General features: G+C 41.1%; 1 protein-coding gene across 5 annotated transcripts in view; it reads right to left on the bottom strand.

Moving 5' to 3' along the window:
* Positions 1–22,965, bottom strand: part of LRMDA (leucine rich melanocyte differentiation associated) — a 1,127,716-nt gene that overhangs the window by 44,522 nt on the left and 1,060,229 nt on the right. For all 5 annotated transcript variants that reach the window (XR_012159955.1, XR_012159957.1, XR_012159954.1 and 2 more), the window contains exon 8: positions 19,061–19,278. The gene's annotated coding sequence lies outside the window, so the exon portion shown is untranslated. The remainder of the gene's footprint in view (positions 1–19,060; positions 19,279–22,965) is intronic.

Raw genomic sequence — 22,965 nt, 5'->3', positions numbered from 1 at the left:
ATAATTTCAACTGGTAATATCAATGGTTATTGTAAAGCTTTATTTCCCCAATGTTTCTTTATTTAAATTTTCACAGTTGTGGAAAATTTTGGAGGGGTTAGACAACCATTATTTAATGATAGCAAAGTCAAAAGTTAGTTTTCTAACCATTAAAACACAAATTGTCAATATCACATGTCAAAAGATACAAAGTAAATATCCTTAAATCTAATTCAAGTAAGTCCTCAAGCAGCATTTTTCTTACTTTACTTATTTGTAAATTTCTATCATCAGTGGAAATATGTTTTCATCGGTTTGTGTGGAGTCAGAGAAATCGATGTTTACTGACATTTACCAATAAAAATCGAATCCTGCCATGACTACCTATGGCTAGACCACCTTAGCTGTTCTCAAACTTTGGTAAATAAACTGGTTTAAAGTACAGTCTCAGAATCAATTAGGGTTACACTGATTAAAATTAGGAAGGTGTGAACCAAGTCATTTTGAATTTTAGATGTGGTACTCTAAAGTTTTAAACAACCACTGGCTTAGCTTTTTTCTGAAACCCCCTCTCATTTTTGCATTGACTTCCTAATTCTCTATCTGGTGTTGACCTCTTGGGGACAAGGCCCACTCTATAGTCTGCTAACAACTCTGGCATCTGATCCAGTATCTGTGGAGATCTGCTCTAATTGTGCCATGGTCTTTGGAGAGGGAGCTGGGTCTTTTGATGAGTGACAGCAAGGAGCAGCACAGATACATCCTGCTGGTGGGCTCATGGGGATCAGGACAGAAAGCACAGGGATCAGTCCCTTGGAAAAATAGCTGGAAGCTAGTTTTCTTTCCAAGGGGCTAAGAGGGAGCAGGAGACAACACAAAGCGTAGTGGTGTTAGTTACCCTCTGGAGTGATATGCCACAGGTTCAGCCAATAACTCATACCGCTCAATTTCTACCATGTAATCATTCCCAGCTCCAAACTGGCCATTAAAAATACATCTTGAAAAGCTGACTCCGTGGTTTTGCTGGCTGACACTCTGATAGTGCAAAATGAATAAAATAAAAAAAACTGAAACCAACGCTGACAAAAATCAACTGGTGTGGAAAGTTTCATACAAGCTCTGCACATACATGGATATGCTATAGACTCAAAAAGAGGCAAATGCCAGTGCTTCAAATTTTGCACTGACTACTTCACACAGTGCTAAATATAGCGGGCCTTATCCAAAACCCTTCATAATCAACCAGCGCCTTTAAACTGACATCAATGGGAGTTGGAGCAGGTCCAGTCTCACCTAGATATAAAATTGGTTTCCATACTATTTGATGGGGTTTTACTGAACTTTTATTTTGACAATATTTCCATTTGCAGAACTATTATGTTATTTATGAATTTGAGATTAATGACTAAGCAATTACTCTGAAAAAACACACAGTGCTGAGAGTGCAATCACTCGGCAACATGTAATTACAGCACATAATTTTGCACATAGGGTTTTTCACTGCACCTTGCAAACTAAAGCGCTGCCATTTTTTTTCACGCTGAATAAGACTCCAGAGCTTCCAAACAATGCACTCAACTTCAAAACATGATTCTCACAGCTTTTGTGTTGACATAAGTGAAATGTCCAGACAGGCCAATAAAAAAGCCGAATATACCTTTTCCATTCTCTTTTATTTAGGATAGTTTGAAATGTCTTAAAGGAAGAGTTTGGAGACCAAACCATATATCTGTATGCTTCCCCTGGGGCAGCTTCTCCAACCACTGCCAGTTGGAAGATCCACTATGTGCACAGTCAAAATTTAGCAATTCATCATGTCAAAGAATAAGGAGAACTTCTCTGACTCCAGGGATCGATCTTAACACCCCAGGGGCACAAGGGCAGAACATAAAGTCTCTGAGTTACGGTTAATGCTGCCTTCTAGTAATAAAAGCCATCTATTCCACCCACTGTTGTTAGAATTCCCACCCTACTGGTTTTTCCTCTCACAAAAACAAAACAAAACAAAAAACTCAAGAAAAGCAAAAACCTCATTTTCATGGTGTCTGAAAATCATCCTGAAGTTATTGAGAGGAAACAAAACAAAACAAAAGAACCTACAAACAAAGAAAAAATATTTACCAGTTATGGTTAAAAAATAACTTCTCAATAATTTTTGAATAAATGTTTGTTGCACTCCTAATTTGCAGAGTGCTTGAGATAGACAGTTTAAATTGATGGCTTGTTAGTGAGGGCTGGCCCCTTTGTGAGATGTTTTCAGAATGATTGATTTACAATAAAGTGGCTCCTGGTGGGTGCACGCAGGTGGAACTGATTCAGATCGATTCCACAGAAGCTGACTAATCAGCTGTTTAAACTGGCAGAGTGCTCAATGACAGAAACAGTGCAGCTATCATTTTCTAACTAAGATTACAAATTAACTTGTTCTGTTTATCCTGTATGCCATCAATATGGATGCAGGCAGCTGAAGGAGGTGGGATTCCAGACTGATGGGATAAAGCCTTCCCTGCAAATGTGTTTTGCAACACTGACAATAAGGGCACAGGGGGAAATGTTGTTATATATTTATGAAACTGCTGTAAAACAGAACACTAAAATGAGCACTTGTTTAGTTAATTAATGTGAGCCCTTCAGTTAATTTGTGCAGAGGGGAAGTGGTGCTCTTTAACTATAGGGATGAAAAGGCTAAATAAATACCAAAGGCCAAAAGTACCCCACTTTCCTCTTCCCACTGCCCACCCGGCTTCTCGGAAAATTATATACACCACCACTGGACTAGCATCTTTGGAAACTGATACCTCCTGGAGTGATTAATTGCCATTTCATATCCGCAACCATTTATCTGAAAGTGCCACTTTTATAATGACATGAAAACCCTATGGGGACCACAATAGGTGTGGGTATTGAAAGGTATCAGTAGCAAAATAGACTCTCTTCCTCCTGGGTTAAAAGTGCTTTTACCAAAACTAGTCTGCCAACCTCCAATTCAGAATGCCCTCTTCATAAAACATTTGTAGCATATGAAAAATAAAACACTTCTAATCAGGATTTTTTCTCCCCCACACAATATTGTCATTGAATGTAAAGTGCTGATGAAATGTTCCACGTGCACATTACTGGAAACTGAGGTTTCTCAATTTATTCACAGCAGAGGGTTTGGCAATGGAAACTTTGCCAAACTACCTAACAAATGTGCCTCATGGAGTCTCCTCTAATTGGGAGAAAGTAAAGTGGAGTTCAGCCTCTATGATTCATTCAGTCGTTAAATTCTCTGCTGAATTTGAAAACTATTCCAATCAGTGCCAATTTTGATGGCATCTTTTGTGATGTAAAAACAGGTCCACTAGCCTGAGACCAACCCATTTCACATTCTGTAGCGTAGATTACCAGGAAACTACCTGATACCTCTCAATATCTACCAATCTGATTCAGATTAAAATCAATGATCCAGAAGTGACAGACTCCTCTCCTGATGCCAGTATCTCGAGATACCCAGTTCCCTAATTTATTTCCACAATATCTGTAATTAATATTGGACAAAGGAAAGCAGTTGTGCATCTTAAAAAAAAACAACACTAGGGTGTGCATCAATCCTACAGACATTGAGAAGAGCATTGGCCTCAGTGATAATTAGTTACATGCATCAAAGGAAAGAGAGAGCCCAATGCATCATCAGGTGAAATATCCAGTGGCCAAAATTTAAACTGCTATTTCAATGGTAAGGTGTGACACGCATAATACGCTGTCTTTCTACCATCTGTTTTCCTGATATATAACCATTACAGCTAAAATAATTAGCAAACATTGACTTCAAATTTAGTGACCTAAGAGGTACATATATTCACTGATGCAATGCCAAAGCCAGTATTTACTGAAAGTGAACGCAAAACCTGATTGTCATTGACACCAGAAGATAATATATTCTACGCTTTGTTACGTATATGTTAAATGTCTTCATCAAACTAGGTGAAAAATCTCTTCATTATGGCATGATCTTCTGGAGTGTAGGGGGTTTGTTGTAATGGCAAGGGCCAGCCAGATGCAGTTTGATCCTTGCAGGAGCTGAGAACGACAGCACAAAGGGGGAATGGAACCCAGCCAAGGTGCTCCTTTCTCCAATGCCTCCTCACACCTTTGCAGCTTCAGGACCCTGTTGATGTCATCACACTCCTGCTATAGCTATTTATGGAATCAATGAATTGATAAAGCCAAAATGGAATCATCTAGCCTGATCTCCTGTGTAACAGAGGCCACTGGACTTCCCGGAATTAATTCCTGTTTGAACTACAGCACAGCTTTTAGAAAAAAACATCCCAACTTGATCAAAAAAATTCCAGAGATATCACAGCCCTGGGTAACTTGCTCCAATTGTCAATAGCATTCAGTGTTAAAAATGTGTGTCCTGTTTCTAGTCTAAATCTGTCCAGCTTCAGCCTCCAGCCATTGGATCTTGTGGTACCTTTGTCTGCTAGATGGAAGAGACTATCATCATCAAATTTCTGTTCCCCATGTCCGTACTTAGAGACTGTGATCAAGTCACTCCTTAGCCTTCTCTTTGTTAAACCAAAGAAATTGAGATCCTTGAGCCTATCACACTCAGGCATGTTTTCCAATCCTTAATTTAGTCAAGTGACTCTTTTCGGGACCATCTTCAACATCCTTCTTGAATTGTGGACATCAGACCTGGGACACAGTATTCTGGCAATGGTCACACCAGTGCCAAATACAGAGGTAATATAATCTCTCAACTTCTATTTACGAATCCTCTATTTACATACCCAAGGACTGCATTAGCCCCAGCATCACACAGAAAGCTCACATTTTAATGATTATCCACCATGATCCCTAAATCTTTTTCAGAGTCACTCCTTCACAGGACAGAGTCCCCCATCCTGTAAACATGGCCTGATTCTTTGTTCCTAGAGGTATAAGTGTCCATTTGGCTGTATTAAAATGCATACTGTTTGCTTGCACCCAGCTTATCAAGTGATCCAGATTCCTCTGTATCAGTGACCTGTCATCCATTACTCTTAAATATTTTCACAAACATGAACTTTCTTCCTGGCCTCTGGAAGTTACCCAGTGTTCCACAATTTACTGAAAATCAACACAGATGATTCAGAGATCTCCTCGGCCAGCTCTTTTAAAAATCCTGGATGCCAGTTAGAAAATCTCTATATTTTTATTATGGATACATTAATTGTGAGTGAATTTGGCTGCCATAATAAAATGGGCCTATCAGCACTGACTTTAGCCTAAGATCATGCAAGGGAGGTGCTTTTTCACACAGCCCTCCAATGGACATTAATGTTGCATCTGTCTTGAAAGGAGATTGTCAGATATGCTGAAGTGCGCCAAGTCATGTGGCAATTTGGTGCAAAACAAAAATTTTTCTCTCAACAACAAGGGTGCCAGCTGAGCCCCCATCCAGATCCATTCTCCTACTCCTGGATTAAGTTATATTAAAATATAGCGTCCCTAGTCACCTTTGCAGGTAGTTCTTGCCCACTCACAAGCACTCAGGAATCCTTTCCTTGGGAGGAAAACAAACGAAAGAAACACAATAACCATAACCATGCACCATCACACACAGTTTATAACCAACAAAATGAGCAAATCCCAATCTGTGTAGCAGGAGTATGGACGGCATCAGAGTTTCAAGTATCCGACTTGTTGAAGAGCAGAACTCAGTCAAAAAGCAGTACCGCCACCAACCAACAACTCCACTCACAGGTCCAATCAAACTGGGTGGTATGGCTTTCCTCCTCCAGTCTACTGCACTCAGAAGATGTCTGAGCCATGAGATTCTGTTTCAATGTGAAGCTACCTAATCCAGTTCTTTGTCACCAGCTCTGCCACTATTGGTCTGGTCAGGCCTTGTGAAGTCAGCTCTGAGCCACCACTGCTATCTGGCAGGGCACTGGGAAGTCAGCTCTGCACCACTGGTCTGGTTGGGTCTTCCTGAGAAGCAGTGCTGCCAATTCAGCTTGGTCTAGTCCCACACAATCGGTCCAGAAACAGTTCTGGATCTGCAGGCATGGGACACCTTGGATAGAGTCCTTTCTCCATGGATTAAGCTTCCAGTCACTGAGACAGAGCCCTCCACCCTGTTTTTTTGTTTAACCAAAATCCTATTCCAAAACCAGGGTCCACTATCTATCTGTAAGTGCAGGGTTACCCACTTATTCCATTCAGGGTACACAGTTCCTGAGTACAGCTGGAGTCTGTTAACACTTATATAAGCAAAGCAAAAACAAATTCCAACTAAAGCAACAAAACAAAACAAAAAACAAAACATTCTTCATACCTATGTATGTGGAACTATGAATAAGCAACACCGATTCACATAAATGAGGCTGGCCAGAACTGGCTTTTCCCCTACAGATGGAGCAGAGATCCACTAAGTGTTCTAGCTCTGGGGCTTACAAAAAACAATAATGAGACCCGAAACAGTGCATATCTGCACTGCATCTAGATCCACCAGCACTTTCTTTGTTTCACATTCATGAACTTCAGATACAAAGGTATTAAAAAAGTAACATTTGGCCCATAGAAGTGGAGGTCCTCTTAGTGGGAGGCCATGTCTTTTGTTACTTTTAAAAATTAAACGCATGGTAATTTAAAAACATAACTACAGATTAAATATGTGGGTACTTGGATCTACACACTTGCAAGTTACACAGCAATTGTTTTCTTCGTTGCACAACGTAACTGCTATGAAAACCACAAGATTAATTACTCTATAGTTACCTTCTATTTACTAAGCAAAATGAACTGAACGTGGCTAGTGTATGAGAACAAAACTAATTACACACAAATAATGACCTGCAATACAGGATCCCTGAGAAACTAGCAGAATCATCCTCAGTAAAAGTCTCTTCCCTAACTGGCCTCTGAGCTGGCCAACCTTAGCAGTCGTTCTCTACATTTGGTTAACTTCTCATGTCTCCTCCTCCATTTCCTCTCATCTCTGCCGTGGAAACCATTAATGTTATTCAGCAGAAGTTTCCCTGCCCACTCACAATCACTCAGGAGTCCGGGGGAATATGGAAGCACAACTACCGTTTTTCGTGGGAGGTAAGCCAAACAAAAGAAACATAATAACCATAACCATATGCTCTCTCACACAATTTACATACACCAAAATGAGCAAAATCCAAATCTTGCACCCCCCTTTCCCTTCCTATCCCAAATAGAATCAACAGAATAGTAGGAGTGGAGAGGACTTTGAGAGGTCATCTAGTCCAGTCACCCGCACTCATGGCAGGATTAAATATTATCTAGATGTAAGCGGTGGAATAGTCCCACTATTGTGAGGAACTTTTCTGGCTTCTGCACTACCCCGGTGAAGTGGGCTAGCGAAAGGATCTGAGTCCTCGCTCCCACTTCCTTCCAGTGGCCTCCCTGCCCTTGAGGACTCCCCTTCCACTCTCCTGTCTGGCAGAGTCCTCGTAACCCCAACAAGGCAGGGCCCACGATTCCTGGGGGGCTCGACCCCCAATCCTGCTGTGGTCACCTAGGACAGGGGCTAGGGTGTCCCCACTCCGGGGTACTCTCTCTGCACTGGGCACTTCTCTGACCCACTGAGCATTACATACAAGTTAAAGGAAATGCAAGTTATTTAATCAACAATGGGAAAGGTTAAAGGAAACACAGCAACCCGCTCTGTGGCAGGGAACATCACAAACAGTGTCTCTGGAATGTCAGGGCAGTTCACAGTCTGTTCCTTGCAAGTCCCAGGCCTTCTTCTCAGGCCCTGACTGTGCTGTAGGGATGCTGTGGGTTGGACACTTGCTCTGGTGGTGGCCACAAGCTCTCAGGCTCTAAGTGGTAGGACCCTTCTTCCCAGTGTCGCCCCCATCCTGTCGGGGTTACGAACCAAGCCTGGCCTGCCGAGCCTCTTGGCTGAGGCGTCTCCCTGTGCTGGTCCCGCTGCCCAGGGTCCCCCTCGCTCTCCCCAGCTGCTCACCGCACCCAGCTCCGGACTGCTCCAGCCCCAGCTGCACCACTCTGTCTCTGCACTGCTGCTGCTGCTCTGCCTCCAGCTCCCTGGGCTGCTTCTTTGGCCCCTTTGGCTCTGGTTGCTGCAGCTCTGCTCCCAGGACAGGTGTGCTCTGCAGGCTGCTTCTGTGACTCTGCTCCCAGCACTGACCTGCTTCATGGGCTGCTTTTCTGGCCCCTCTGGCTCTGGTTGCTGCAGCTCTGCTCCCAGGGCAAGTCTGCTCTCTCTGGGCTGTGCCTCTGGCTTTGGGGCTGCAGCTCTGCTCCCAGGACAGGGTCTGCTCTCTCTGGGCTGCTTTTCTGGTCCCTCTGGATCTGGCACAGCTCTGCTCCCCAGCTTAGCTTGGGCCCCTGCTTTCCCCTTAGCTCGGCCCCACTCTGTCTGACTCAGGCAATTCCAGCTCACACGGAGGACGGGACCTCCCTGGCCTCCTGATTCGCCTGCCCGCCCTGTCATTCAGGCTAACCTGGAACACTGGCCTCTCCCCATTGTTCCTGGGGACTATCAGTCTCCGGGTCCTGGTTTCCCATAGACCCTTCCCCTTTTAGTACTGGGAGCTAGCCAACCAAAACACCCCTCACTGAATGTTAGTAAGGGGGCAACAGTCCCCTTATATAGGCAATCCCTGACAGGTGTTTGTCTAACCTGCTCTTAAAAATCTCCAATAATGGAGGCAATTTATTCCAGTGCTTAACTATCCTCACAGTTAGGAAGTTTTTCCCAATGTCCAACCTATACCGCCCTTGTTGCAATTTAAACCCATTGCTTCTTGTCCTAACCTCAGTGGTTAAGGAGAATAATTTTTCTCCCTCTTCCTTGTAACAACCTTTCCTGTATTTGAAAACTGTCATCATGTCCCCTCTCAGTCTTCTCTTCTCCAGACTAAACAAACCCAATTTTTTCAATCTTCCCTCACAGGTCATGTTTTCTAGACCTTAAACCATTTTTGTTGCTCTCCTTGAACTTTCTCCAATTTGTCCTCATTTTCCATGAAATGTGGCACCCAGAACTGGATATAATACTCAAGTTGAGGTCTAATCAGTGCAGAGTACAGTGGAAGAATTACTTCTCATGTCTTGCTTACAACACTCCTGCTAATACATCCCAGAATGATATTTGCTTTTTTTGCAACAGCATTACACTTTGGGTTCATATTTAGCTTGTGATCGGCTATGACCCTCCAATGCCTTTCCTCAGTACTCCTTCTTAAGCAGTCATTGCCCATTTTGTATGAGTGTTCCTTCCTAAGTGGAATACTTTGAATTTGTCCTTATTGAATTCCATCCTGTTTACTTCAGACCATTTCTCCAGATCATTATGAATTTTAATCCTATACTCCAAAGCACTTGCAACCCCTCCCAGCTGGGTATCGTCCACAAAACTTTATAAGCATAATCTATGCCATCATCTAAATCAGGGGTGGGCAAACTACAGCCCACGGGCCGGATCTGACTCCTCAGGGCTTTGGATCCAGCCTGCGGGATTTCCCTTCATGGTGTCGCAGGCCCCGCGCCACCCTCAGAAGTGGCTGGCACCACGTCCCTGTGGCCCAGGTGCAGGGTGGGCGTGGGAAGAGGGCTCTGTGCATTGCCCTTACCTCCAGGTACTGCCCCCCAGCCCCGCACCTCCCATTGGCCGGGAATGGGGAACCACGGCCAATAGGAGCTTTGGGGGAGGTACCTGGAGGCGTGGCAAGGGCAGCATGCGGAGCCCTGTGCCTCCTGCTCCCCCAGGGGCCATGCAGGGATGTGGTGCCGTCCGCTTCTGAGAGCAGCATAGTGTGGGGCCAGGGTAGGCATGCAGGGCCTTCCCCTGGCCCAGTGCGCACTGCTGCCACCCTGGAGCCACTTTAGGTAAGCCAGACTGGACCCCGAACCCCTCCTGCACCCCATCCCCCAACTCCCTGCCCTAAGCCCCATGCCTGCACCTTGCACCCCTCCTGCATTCCAACCCCCTGCCCTGAGCCTCCTTTCGCACCTGCACCCCTCCTGCACCCAACCCCTGCCCTGAGCCACCTCCTGCACTGCGCACCCCAACCCCTTCCCTGAGCCCCCTCATACACCCCGCACCCCTCCTCTGCTCCAATCCCTTGCCCTGAGCCCGTTCCTGCACACCGCACCCCCCCCCTCCACACACACACACCCTGCACTCCCTCCCCCACCCTAACCCCCTGCCCCGGCCCCTGCATACAATTTCCCCACCCAGACGTGGGCCTCCCTCAGCCCAAAAAGTTTGCCCACCCTTGATCTAAATCATTGATGAAGATATTGAACAGAAGCAGGCACAGAGTTTGACTGTCCTTCCAGCTTGACTGTGAATCATGGATAACTACTCTCAGGGAACGGTTTTCTAATCAGTTATGCACATCTTGACTCCCATCTCTGCCAAACTACAAATGCAGTTCTAAATGCCAGAAATTTGTACACATTGCACCTGTCTGCCCAGTGATCTATTTGTAAAACTCCCCCAGGATAGGGTGTGTGCGCACACAAAGGACTCCTAACATCTGCTGCTGACCAAGGAGAATGGAATGTCTTAATATATTTAGCAAATCATAATGCAAGCCACGCAAATCATAATTCAGGCCACTGAAAAACTATGTAGAGGGGTAAAACGCATTCCCTGGCTGTAAAGTTATTGAATATTTAGAACCAGGAAACATATTTTAGAGCTGACTCTTTTTTTGGCGGGGTGTGGGGGGTCCCTTGATGTCTCTCAAATCTATAAGTAAGCCTCCTGTAGCTGTAGAAGTGAACTAGTGGTCACATTTGTAATTAACTGAGGCCTTTGTGGGCTCAGTACCCTTTGTTATAAAAGGGAAGGGGGCTGCTGTCAGATCATTCCCTGTAAGGGAGGCCCCCTTCTTTTGAGATGATCTGCTCCAACTAAGGCTTGTAATAATCTAAATTTCTTGACCTTTATTGCAAAGACTGGGGATAAGCCCATCCATATGAGCAGGGACAAGTGGAGAGCAAAGGCAGTTGACAGTGGGATTTCTGTCTGGTTTGAAAGTGAGATGTGGAGTTCTAAAACTGGATTGCGCACATGTCTAGTGATCAAATGTGAGTAACAAGATAAAAATAAGCAGGGCTCCTGCTTTGGTCAAGTCTTGCTTTAATCTTCTGTTCCTTAAATGCATGTCAAAGGCATTATTTGAGATCCTTTAAGAACAAATTCTAGATAAATATGTGGAACGGCTTAAAAATTGAGATACTAAAGACAAAGAGCAAGTGTATGATGTTACAACTTTGGTGGGACCTTTACTAATCTATTGTACGGATCAGTCAGGAAAATAAGGCCAAGGAAATTCAGCAGCTTAAACCTGTAAGTCATGTCTCTATGCAGAGGCAGTCAAAACAGAAAGAAACTGATTAATCTGATGGAGATCAGTGATAGATTAAGGGAAGAAAATGCTAGTCAGGTAAAACAAATATGGGAAGTGATCAAAAAATTTATTTTTGAATCACCAGAGTTTGAGCACTCAAAAGATAATAATGGACTGATATATTTCTCGGATATATTTACTTAATAACAGAAAGTTAATAAAAAAGTTTCTGGGACTTTTTTCCCCCAGAAGAAAGAGATAAATTAGAGATTATCCTTAAAGCAACAGAAAGACAACTGGATATCAAAGATATTTCTTTAGAAGTAGAGTATAAACTGTTAAGCAGTCAATCATGAGTGGCAGCCATGTTAGTCTGTATTCGCAAAAAGAAATGGAGTACTTGTGGCACCTTGGAGACTAACAAATTTATTTGAGCATAAACTTTTGTGAGCTACAGCTCACACTGAATGCATCCGATGAAGTGAGCTGTAGCTCACAAAAGCTTATGCTCAAATAAATTTGCTAGTCTCTAAGGTGCCACAAGTACTCCTGTTCTTTTAATCATGAGTGGGTTTTCAATGGGGCTTTTAATCTCAAAATGGAATGTGTACAGCTTAATTGCCTCTGGGCAAGAAATGAAGGAATTTATTTTTTCACTTAAAAAAGAGACTTGATGTCATATGTATTCAAGAAACGCTGGTGAAACCAAACCTTTCATTTAATATTTCTAACTGTGCTGTATGTACAAATGACAGAAGTGAGGGAAGAGTAAGAAGTTATAGAATTTTTATCAAAGATTCTTGCTTCAGGGAGCCATCTTTAGATCTAGATCTAGACAGGAAAGCAATAGGGGTTTCTTCCCAGGTGGGGAAGATCATAATTAATATAATTCAAGGAAGAAAATTAATTGTGATAGATTAGAATATTTTACACCAAAAGCAAGTTTCCCATTGATTCTGGTACAGGGATTCTAACAGCTGTAATATATTAAAGATAGGTAAATATAATAATGATGACAGTGAAAGCACTCTGGTGTAAAACGTTATTAACACTTAAATGTGGTAGTTTTCAACAATGATGGATGAATTAAATTTAAGACATTTTCAAGGAAAGTTTCATGTATTGAGTTAATTGCGTTTTATACACAGAAGATAAATGTGATTGGGCTCGGATCATTTCACTATCCTTAAAATTGGTCCATTGGATTCGTTCCCAATAAGAGGCCCCAAAAGTAGAAAATTTAGGAAAAGGGAATGGAATTTTTTCTAGGATTTACAAGTTGTACTATTTCTGAACAGTGGTAAATATTTAACATTTGTATTACACCTACAGGATTCAGCCAGGTCAAGAATCTATTGTTCTGGGCAGTGCACAAACTTATGGTGAATGACAGTTCTTGGACAAAAGATATTACAATCTAAAGGGTCTTGTATTTTTTACATTGAAGTTTCCGAATTTTTTAGCTGGCAAACGCTATTTTGTAGTATAACAAAAGTATAAGTAAAAGCCAAAGTAGTTCCTTTATGATTACTATTTTGTCACTTACCCCAAGAAACATACCCATCTCACCACCAGACACTGTACATGGTTTACATACCTGTGACCTAAGAACCCCTCAGTGCCAACTGCCAAAGGGTTCACTGCTCTGTAACAGAAACTCGTACCAGGCCTGACAACCTCATTACAGCTAACACCCTGCTTTCATAGTATTTCTCCATAAGGGGTTGTGTGAGATGTCTAACAGAAGCTTACATCATACTGATCCTCCTGATTGTTGTGTGATGTATATATAGTAATATTTATGTTTATGTATGTACTGAAAATATGTTTAGATTTGTGTCCCAGGCAGGGTTGACAAGCAGCTTTTGCCAAACAAAAGGATGTGGAATCACGTATCTGCCCAGGTTTCTGATGTAAATCATGAATTGTAAAGCCAAACACAAATAACCCCATTTATATTTGAAGTCAACAGGAAAAACAGGTGTGTGTGTGGGGGGGGGGGATGATGCGAAACAAAGAGGAATATGGGAGAAACCTTGGAGCCAGCAGCAAAAATGAAACCACAGGACAAAAACAATTGGGATATAAAAGGAAAGCACAAGGACCCCTCTTTTATCCTACACTTGAGGGGGTAACTGGGCAGTGCGGTTACGCCAGTGAAAACAGGATCTCAACCAACCAACCAGTTGGCGGTTAGAATTAAATTTTAGTCTAGTATAAGTGTGCAGCATTCTGTTGTTATTACCCTTTCTCAGTCTCTTAAAATCTTTGTTAATACACATAATTGTTTTCACTGTAAATAGATTACAGTGCTGTGTAGTTATGTTGTAGCTGATATTTAGTTGAACAAACAAACTGGTGTGTGTATACTATTCCCTTGGGAGTAGCGAACCTGGTAATTACTGTGAATGTCCAGTGACTGGTCTGGACACTACCGGGGACACCTCTGAGGTGTTTGAGGACTGGGCAGTATTTACCTGTAAGGCAAAGTAGGAGCTGACAGAGCCCAGAGGAAAGTGCTTAAGTGGATAAAAGGCTCGGCGGCAGGCCCGCCAATGGAGGGTGGGGCAGTGGGGCAAAGGGGGCATTTACCCAGGGGCCTGGATAATTTAAATCACCCGGGTGGGCGGCAGGGCTCCTAGGCACATGCGGAGTTGTACCAACGGTGGCAAAGGCAGCTGGGCAGGCACGTAGAAGCCCTGGCCGTGCCGGAAGAGCACGCCCAGCAGCTCACTGGGCACCAACCAGCGTAGGCACAGCACCACCCAAATGTCAGGTGGACCGCATCCGGGCAGGCGCAGCTTGTGCGTACATGAACTAACTACCACACGTGGTCCAGTTCCGCACCCATGTGCTGATACCACCCTGGGCCAGAAGCAGCGTGGGTCCCGCCCTGCACGAATCAAACCTCAGGCATCCCTTTCTAGGGGGCCCTGTTCTGCCCTGGAGCCTGAAATTGCTGTTGGCTAGCCTGGTGGGCATTGTCAGAGAGTTGACAGGCAGCTTCCACACCAAAGACTCCCTCTCACTGGAGGTAGGAGGATAGCCCAGTGACCCACATTCCTGGACACCCTGAGAAAGTGTCACAACACCTGACTGCAATCTACTTATAATACTGGTTGAAGATGATGCAGGAGAAAGAAAGATTATTTAGCCTACAGTAACTGTGGTTTTTCAAGATGTCATCATCAGTACAGAGCCCAGCACAGGAGTGCATGTGCCTCATGAGCATGAGTTCTGATTTCCTTTGGATAGCCATGTCCATCCAGGCTGTGAATATGCCCTATGCCTCCTTGTGCTCCTATGCCCAAAATATGGAGAGGCTCCAACCCTCCCTCAGTTCCCTCGCAGTTTGAGGTCCCTGCACTACCCTGTCTCTTTGGAATGTTATATAGGGAGGTTCAGCCAGGAACCCCTGAAGCTCGCTCACTCTTCCGGCTGAAGAGCAGCCACTAAGATGACTTTTTTTTCCACGGTGAGGGGGTGCTAGCAGCATTCTGAAAGAGACTCTAAAGGAGGCTCCCTGAGTCTCTCTAGGACTATATTGAGGTCCCAAGTAGGAGTGGGTTTTCTGACTAGTGGGAAAGTATATAGTAGCCTGTAATGGGTGACACGCACCTCTTGTGAGTGCCTTCTGTTGGCTGGGTGTGATGCTACAGGAACTGCTGCTGTTCCCTGGGCCCTTTTTCCTATCTGATCTCTTTCTCTTCACCTTTATGTCAGGGCTGGAGTTTTCAGATCCTCTTTCTCCTTGCTGAATGCAAATGCCACCAGCACCCATCTTCTGGTTCTCTCTTGAGCTCCTGTGACCTTACAGGTCCTTCCTTGCTCCTCTGACCCCAGTCAAGAACTGACCTGCTCAGGACCAGTAGCTACTTTTATCTGAACCTGCTGGGCTCTGATTGGATGATTCTGTGCATCCTTTCTAGGCAGGCCTGGAGGACCCACCTTTGTCACTCCTTCCTTAAGCAGATTCTAATAGGATCTCACGGCCTCCAGCAGGGGTCTCGAAGGGCCCCACCACATAATCCTTTAAGAAACTTAGATACAGTGGGGTGAGAGAAAACAGAACATGGAGTCCACAGGTGTGTGGCAATGTGAAATCAGTATCAGATGGACTAACAAAATTCAGTAAGAGACCTGCTTGAGATACATTAGATAGTCAAGTAGCTTTGGTAGCAAGGCCTGGGCTGGATCTAAGCCCTTTTGGGCTGCCCACATAGAGAACCTCTTCCACTTGGAAGAATGTGTCCTTCTGGTAGATATTTTTTTCTTTTGCATCAGGATACCTAGACCTGCCAGGAGCCATCTGGGTCTGTGGTGCTCAGCCACTCAACAGCCACGGCATCATATGCAGTGATTTCAGATCTGGATGGAGTGCCTGTGATGTGAAGAGATCAGGTCTATGCAGTCTGGGAGCTGGACTGGAGGCTGAATGGACATCTGGAGCAGGTCTGTCAGCCAGTACTGCCTCAGCCAGTATGGAGCCACCAGAACAAACATGGGCTTTGACTTTTGAATTTGGAATTACCCTGGTGGGAAGGTTCCTCTGTAGGAGGAAGGTATCTGCTGGTGACCCTGGACTCAGGCCCCCTCTTCAGAATATGGTCAATGACTGCCTGCCCAGGAGGTCTGCTGTATTGTTGTTAACTCCTGTCACTTCATTCTGGTGGTACTGTCTCCAGAAGTCAATGTCCTTCAGGCAGAGGAAGGGGAGAGAGCACTTGTAGGTAGTACATGGTTGTCATATTGTCTGTGAAAATTAGCAAACTCCAAAAATCACTTCTCTTTTATTCTTCAAAATGTAGAATATCATTTCACCTGTTTTGAGGGGGTTCCGCTGACAACTCTTTAGATAGTTATAATATTCTAAGATTTTGGCCTGGAAATAAAGCAATGTTTAAATGTTCAAACTGGATGAAACTGAAGTAGAGTGGACTATTAATATATGAGGACTGAGAATTGAAAGATGGTAAGGGAATCTGAGATTTCTAGAGAAACTGATTATTTCAGTTATCAGAAGGATGGGGATGTAGGATATCAGATAAGTTTCATTTCAAGACCAGAAATCCACAGGGAGAGATACTTAGGCTTACATTTAATGAAATGATTAACAACTTGCTAGAAATTATTGATCAGGAGTTGAAGTCTCGTACACCAATAAGACAAAGATGCTGAGAGATGGGCATAGTATTTCATTTTTAAATTATACGGTAATTTTGATAAACTGGTTAATACACAGGGTTTTAAAACAGAAGCCAGTAATTTTCCCCCTTACTGAAAGTAATGTAAAATCATGTGAAAAAGGAAGGTTTACAAATCATTTCATGTTCTGGGTATGTGGGTGTATATGACAGATTGACATATAGTGCAATAGCTATACCAGTGCATTGCAAGAGCAGATAAAACAAGCTAAAGGGATGCTGTCAAATTGCATTTGTTAAAATTGATTTATTTCTGTTAACTATAAATGGTAAGTCCTTTTAAAAAAATCATTTAAAAATTAAGTTTTTTCCTCCTTCCTCTCTTCATATTTATAAACCCCTATTCACCGAGAAAAAAAGTTATTAACCATACAAGGGAACATCAAAAGCGAATGCATCCATGATTTTCACATTATCATTGTTCCTTGAAAATTTTTGAGCAGTACAGTTAGTTTCATTTGGATTGAAGAAGCAAAGGCACTGCTACATATAAGTGTCAGGTAATAACTAGCAAAATATTTTGAAGGATTTGTAATGAAATTAATCACAAAATAATGGGAGCGGATTGATTTACAGCCGTCAGTGGAGTAAAGTGCGAATATTTTTAGAAGTAACTCAGGCTGAAGTGTGAGCATGAAGTCACTTCTAACTATACACAGAGTGCTAGCACTGATTAGCTTAAATCACTTCCAACCATATACTAAGTTGTTCAAAAGTAGCAGGCATATACTGCTTCATTAATAATTAAACCAGACAGGTGTAATTAAAATTTTGATACTATTTAGGACATCATAATCCTGCAATTTCAAAGCACTTTTCATCTTCCACAAACACATGTCCTTCAAAGAAGGAGAAAAATATGATCCATTAAGGCAACCAAACAAACTTAACTTTACCCTATAGTGATGCCATGAGGGAGAAAATGATGAAAAAATAATTAAAAAAAACCTAATTCATCTGGTACTATAGAATACATTAATTATAATTTTATTCCATAGTGTCACTAATGGACAGAGTTATGCTTATATGAGTGCCTTACCCGTGCATTTCTTTAACATGTTTGCATTTTTATTTTAGTTTAGCTCTGAATTTTCTGGGTTTATGATGCTTGTTTTGAGGACAATTCCAGTAATCTTATGTTTTGTTTTGAACTTGGCTTGATGTATTGCTCTGAATAGGAATATGCTTGTTTTTCACAATATATGAATGGAAAACTCAAAATACCTTGTTTGCATGGGATAATGTTAATGACCTGAAGATATGAGGTACCAGCCTATTTTATTTCTAAATTTAGGGACAGATTCACTGGTACAGTCTGGTTGGTTCCCACCATTTTGGAGCAGCACAAAACAGCCAGAGCACATGGACCAGTTAAGAGAGATTTATAGCTCCTTTACACCACCGGAGCAGCACAAACATCAATGGCATGCTAATGAATCTGGTTTCCAATATGCTAGTATCCAGCCATGGAATTTTTAACAGGAGTGACAGTTAGCAGCCAAGTAATCTACCAGTGAGAACTCGGGACATATGTATCTAGTCACTTTTACACACTTACTGGTCTTGTCTATTAGTATATTATAACGCAGACACTATATTCCATGTAGAGTTGGTTGGAAAATGATTTTTCCCACCACCACAGACACGCACACAAATCACAAAGTTTCCTAAGGGTACATAAAATGAAATATTTAGTTTTGGGTAAAATCAACCTGAATCAAAATATTTCCGTTTGTACAGCCAAATCAAAACATTTTGTTTCAGATAAGTCTGAGATTAAACTATGTCTACCCGTGCTGCTATGGTACATCATGGGAGTTGTCATTCAAGTGCCTCCTGTTCTCTCTCTCCTGTGTGGGCCAGGCTGTCTGGATGGATGCAGCATGGATTCATCTCATGCTGATCAATTCAAATACATCATAGGAGTCACATAGCTGGGTGCATCATGGGAGATGAAGTCCAGTCAGGGATCCCAGTCCATAAAGGTAAAGAGGCATGAAGCACTCAAACCACAATTCCTATGAGGCATCACTGAGGCTCAGGAAGATGCAGTTTAATGTAAGAATGAGCGGATCGAAATCATTTTAATTTGGGAATGTCAAAACGAAATGTTTCAATATTTCAGAAAACAGAAAACTTGATTTTTCAACAAACTAAATATTTTCAAGGAAAATAGGCATTTCCCTCACACAGATAATATAGTAAAAAAACTCAATTTTCCACTGACATTTTAAAAAAAATTTCAAACAGCTTTAGTGATGTGAGTGCTAAACTTGCCTACGTAATACAGCTAACTTTTAATTTCCTTGCTTTTATGTCAAGACATCTAACAGCACATAACTCTTACTTCTCCACTCGGAGACATACACCTCTTCACTAGAAACACCATTTCACAACACACAGAAGACATCACAACCTGACCTCTGCCCCAGTAGGGATCCCAGCCTTTCAGTGTCTCCTCCCTCCAACTCTTCACCACCATGAACAAATCAGACTCCCCCCTACTATCCATTCTGCACTCATCAAGGAAAAGAAAAAAATCACACTCACTCATGCTTGGGGAAGACCAGGTGCTGCTGAGCTGGCTGAACAGTTTCCGGAAGAACAGCATCTCCAACACAGTATCTGTTGCTTTGCTGAAGATGCTGGCTTGACGAAGGCTGAATAAGCTCAACAGTTTCAAATGGGTGCTGGCTTTCAATCTACCAGCAGCTGCATCTTCATAGAGGACCCTGGTCATCATAAAATCTCCTTCTCTGGTCAGTTAACTGTGATGTGTAAGGATTAAGTTATAATAAACACTACTGTTTTTTTTCTTTTTGCTAATTAACAAAATAATTACATAACTCCAGAGAGTTCAAACTGCCAGTAATCTACAAATTTGTGATGTACTACAATCTGTAGTTTTTAAGCTAGAGAAAAATCATGAATGAGAACTGTTTGGGGGCCAATTTTTAATGTCAGAATCTAAATTAAACTATTTTCTTGAAAGTCCTCAGAAAAGTTAAACTTTACTTATCGATTATGTGCTGAATATGTGGGTAGATACATTATGTTTTACATATGAAACAAAAACTTCCTCTTCAAATGCAAAATAGAACACAGCCTTAACGATCATATCACAGCAGTTCACCATAACTGTAATAATAATAATTAGGTACAATAATGAATAATAATATAGCTTAATTGCAACTGAATTTTAAGTGTCGTTTACATATAAGATTTTAATGAGTTTAAGTATAAGGAAAGCTTGAAGAGTCTTATGTTAATCCATTTTGAAAATCATTCAGGACAAAAGAGATCCAATAAAGATTAAATTTCTCTGAAGGATCCACTTTTAAATTATTACCTCTCTCTGATTAACAGATTTACTTATACATTCTCAGAAAATTCATTCACAAAGAGTATGTGTAGTAGTTTTGACAACAATACTGCTTATTCTTAATATATAAAAAAAATTGCATTTCTGGTTTAAGTAGAAGTCTTAACCTTAACTATGGAATTGAGACCAATACCTCCATAATTCATTATATTTTCCCAAGCCTTAAAAAAAAAATTCAAGTTTAGATGCATATTTTCCCATTTATGTTTGGATAGGACTACCTCATACATATTTTCCTTATTGTTTGGTATATAACTCTCAAGCTTTGAGAGTAATCGTTCCTCGAAGTTGAGCCTCATTTCCAATAAAATACATTTTCATTCTTAGTATGAGTTTGAATTGCACAAGAATCTTAAGCGACTGTTAAAATGATTCAGGGTTGCATTTAATGTTTACTCCAGAAGCTCTTTGACAAACATTTTAATTTTATTTCTCTCCTGTAAACCCATAAAACAGCATGATCTAAAAATTCCTTACAAATATATTAATAAAAATGTAAATATGCATGTTACTTATAGAGTTTTCAGTTAATTACATAGCAATATTGTCTTTTATACACCTTAATTAGATTAATTATTGATTAGTACACTTTCCATTGATATTTCATTAACACGCCATAACTATCTCATTATATCTGGATGAAGTTTTAAATTAATTAAAGTTTGTCTGGAAGTGAAAAGTTATGGAAACAAATGCAGCAGATCACTTTAAATATAAATTTTGCAACAGTAAGCATGTTAATTACAGCAGAGAAGAAAAATTAGACTGTACCTATTTTGAGAGTTTAATGCAATTAAATATAACAAAGACACTGCACAATATTTTCCATAAGATTTCAATTTTAATATTAATAGCAGTAGGTTAATCTATCGTGGTATGCTCAGAGAGATTATGAAATATTATAGCTCTTTATGAAGATTATGTTCTTTATTTCAGACAGTATCTTTTATATTTTAAACAGCATCATAGATTTCTAAGTATGTGATTACAACTGTTTATGTTCATGCTGATGAGCTACGAGCTGTTTCAATAGGATGATGCTGTAATTTTCACATGATCTGGCAAATAATTCACAGTACTTTTTATGTTGTCATTAACTGTCACATTTCTTGAGTTAAATATGAGTGCTGTCACTTGAAAGTCAGAAAGCTTCTCCTAAATTTCTCAATTTCATTAGCAATTGATTCAAATCATTTCCAGAAAATAGTCTGAATTGACACATGAATTGTAGTGGTCCCACAGCTTGGTGTTTAATTAATCAAGCTATCAGGTTCACAATAAACTATTTATCAATCTTATAATGAAGCAGGAAATCTTAAGAAGTCCTCGTTTTTTAAACTAAGTTGAGGAAAAAGTTAAAAAGTAGACAGGATGGTGGTGAAGGGGGTGGAACCAAATTGCTCCCAATCAGCAAAATTGCAGCATCAGTAGCAATAATCTTTATGCAGACTTGAAGCAATGATAGAACCTTTTGACCAAATGGACTGTGAAATGTACTGTCAGCATAAAATACAAGTACAAATTTCTTTAAATGACAAAAAATCATGTCAGTTTGTAGGGTGGAAGGCGCATACAGTGCAATGGGTGCAGCTTATTCACTAAAATGTGTGCTGACTATATCTCCTTCATATTGTCACGTTTGATTCAAGAGTTAAAAACCCCCACAAACGTCCTTCTGTTGTCCTTCCTGGAAAAGATATTTGGAAAAATGTCGTTATGTTTAAGTACATGAATATCATAAACACAAGGTAAAATACATTCAGAGTAGTTTAGTTATTTGTTAGCACCCATTTTCTTGCAGAAAAGAATTTAAAATAATTTCTGAGTCTTCAAACATTAAACATTCAGATTTTTGTTTGCTTTAATGAAGAAATCACTAAAGAATTTCCACATTTGAATTCTATCAGCTCCTTTTTTTCTTGGAAGAATCAGAGAATGACACACTAGAGACTATCAATCTTCCTTGTTTCTTAGATACTGTATTTTTAAATGGGTGGAGATTCCTCCCTTCAAAAGCTGAACTTCAAAATAATGTCTTAACAAAGAGATTGCTCCTGACAAGGTGTTTTAAGAGTCTGTCTGATTGATATGGCCCCTTTTCTATCTCCCCAAAATTAGGCAAGAATATATGGCTATAATTTCAGGGCCATGGGGCAAGATTTTGATCCCAATTACACTGGTTTTAGAACCGTCTCCATGAGTTTTTTTTCTGATTTACACAGGGGTAAGTGAAAGCAAAATCATGCCTCAGAAGTGTAATCTGATAGCGACATGTCAACTGCTACTAAACAGAAAATAAGCTCTAGTTAAAAGCCCGGAATAGGTCTACTTCTCCATTTTCTGAGTCAGATCATTGCTGTAGAATAACACTTATCCTGCTGTCCCATTTAGTGTTGCCTGTTTCAGAATTTCCAGATCAAGTTTCTAAAGTCATCTGCAAGATTAACCTTGACTAAACACAAAAGCCAGCAAGCAAGTGATAAGATGGTGATTCTCTCAGTATTTTGTAAGAATAAACAACATATGATATTAATGAATTGTGTGTCTTGAAATGCCATTTTAAGTCCTTTTAAACACTAAGATTTATTCTGAGTGTTAGTCTTATGACTTAATATAAAAACCAGTGTTCAAATAATTTAGACTACCATATCCATCCAATGCATGTTTAAACCATATTAATTTTAGGCTCAATCAGTTTTTTTTTTTCTTAATGCTGAAAGTTGCCCACCAGCTATAAATTTAACCTCCCATTAGTGACGAAATAAAAAATAATATAGAAGTCCCAACCCACTAAATATCCACTTGTGCAATTTATAATTATGTTACACTCAGAAGCAAGTCATAGCTCTAACCTAGGAACTACTATTTCTATGGATTGAAACAAGGGCAGCTGTGTATCACAGTGAAGTAGCTATACGGCCCTTGTTTTCATAAGAGAACAGTTCAACATAGAATTTTTTTTCTTTATTTCATGGTAAAGCTGGAAACAACAGATGGCAGCTACCCAATCCTGCAAATGCTTACACTTGGGAGTAGATTTATTCACAAATTATAAGGACTACTCACATACTTA

The sequence above is a fragment of the Lepidochelys kempii genome, chromosome 7 (genome assembly GCF_965140265.1).
Source record: "Lepidochelys kempii isolate rLepKem1 chromosome 7, rLepKem1.hap2, whole genome shotgun sequence".
NCBI lineage: Eukaryota > Metazoa > Chordata > Testudines > Cheloniidae > Lepidochelys > Lepidochelys kempii.
This window is presented reverse-complemented; position numbering and strand designations above follow the sequence as displayed.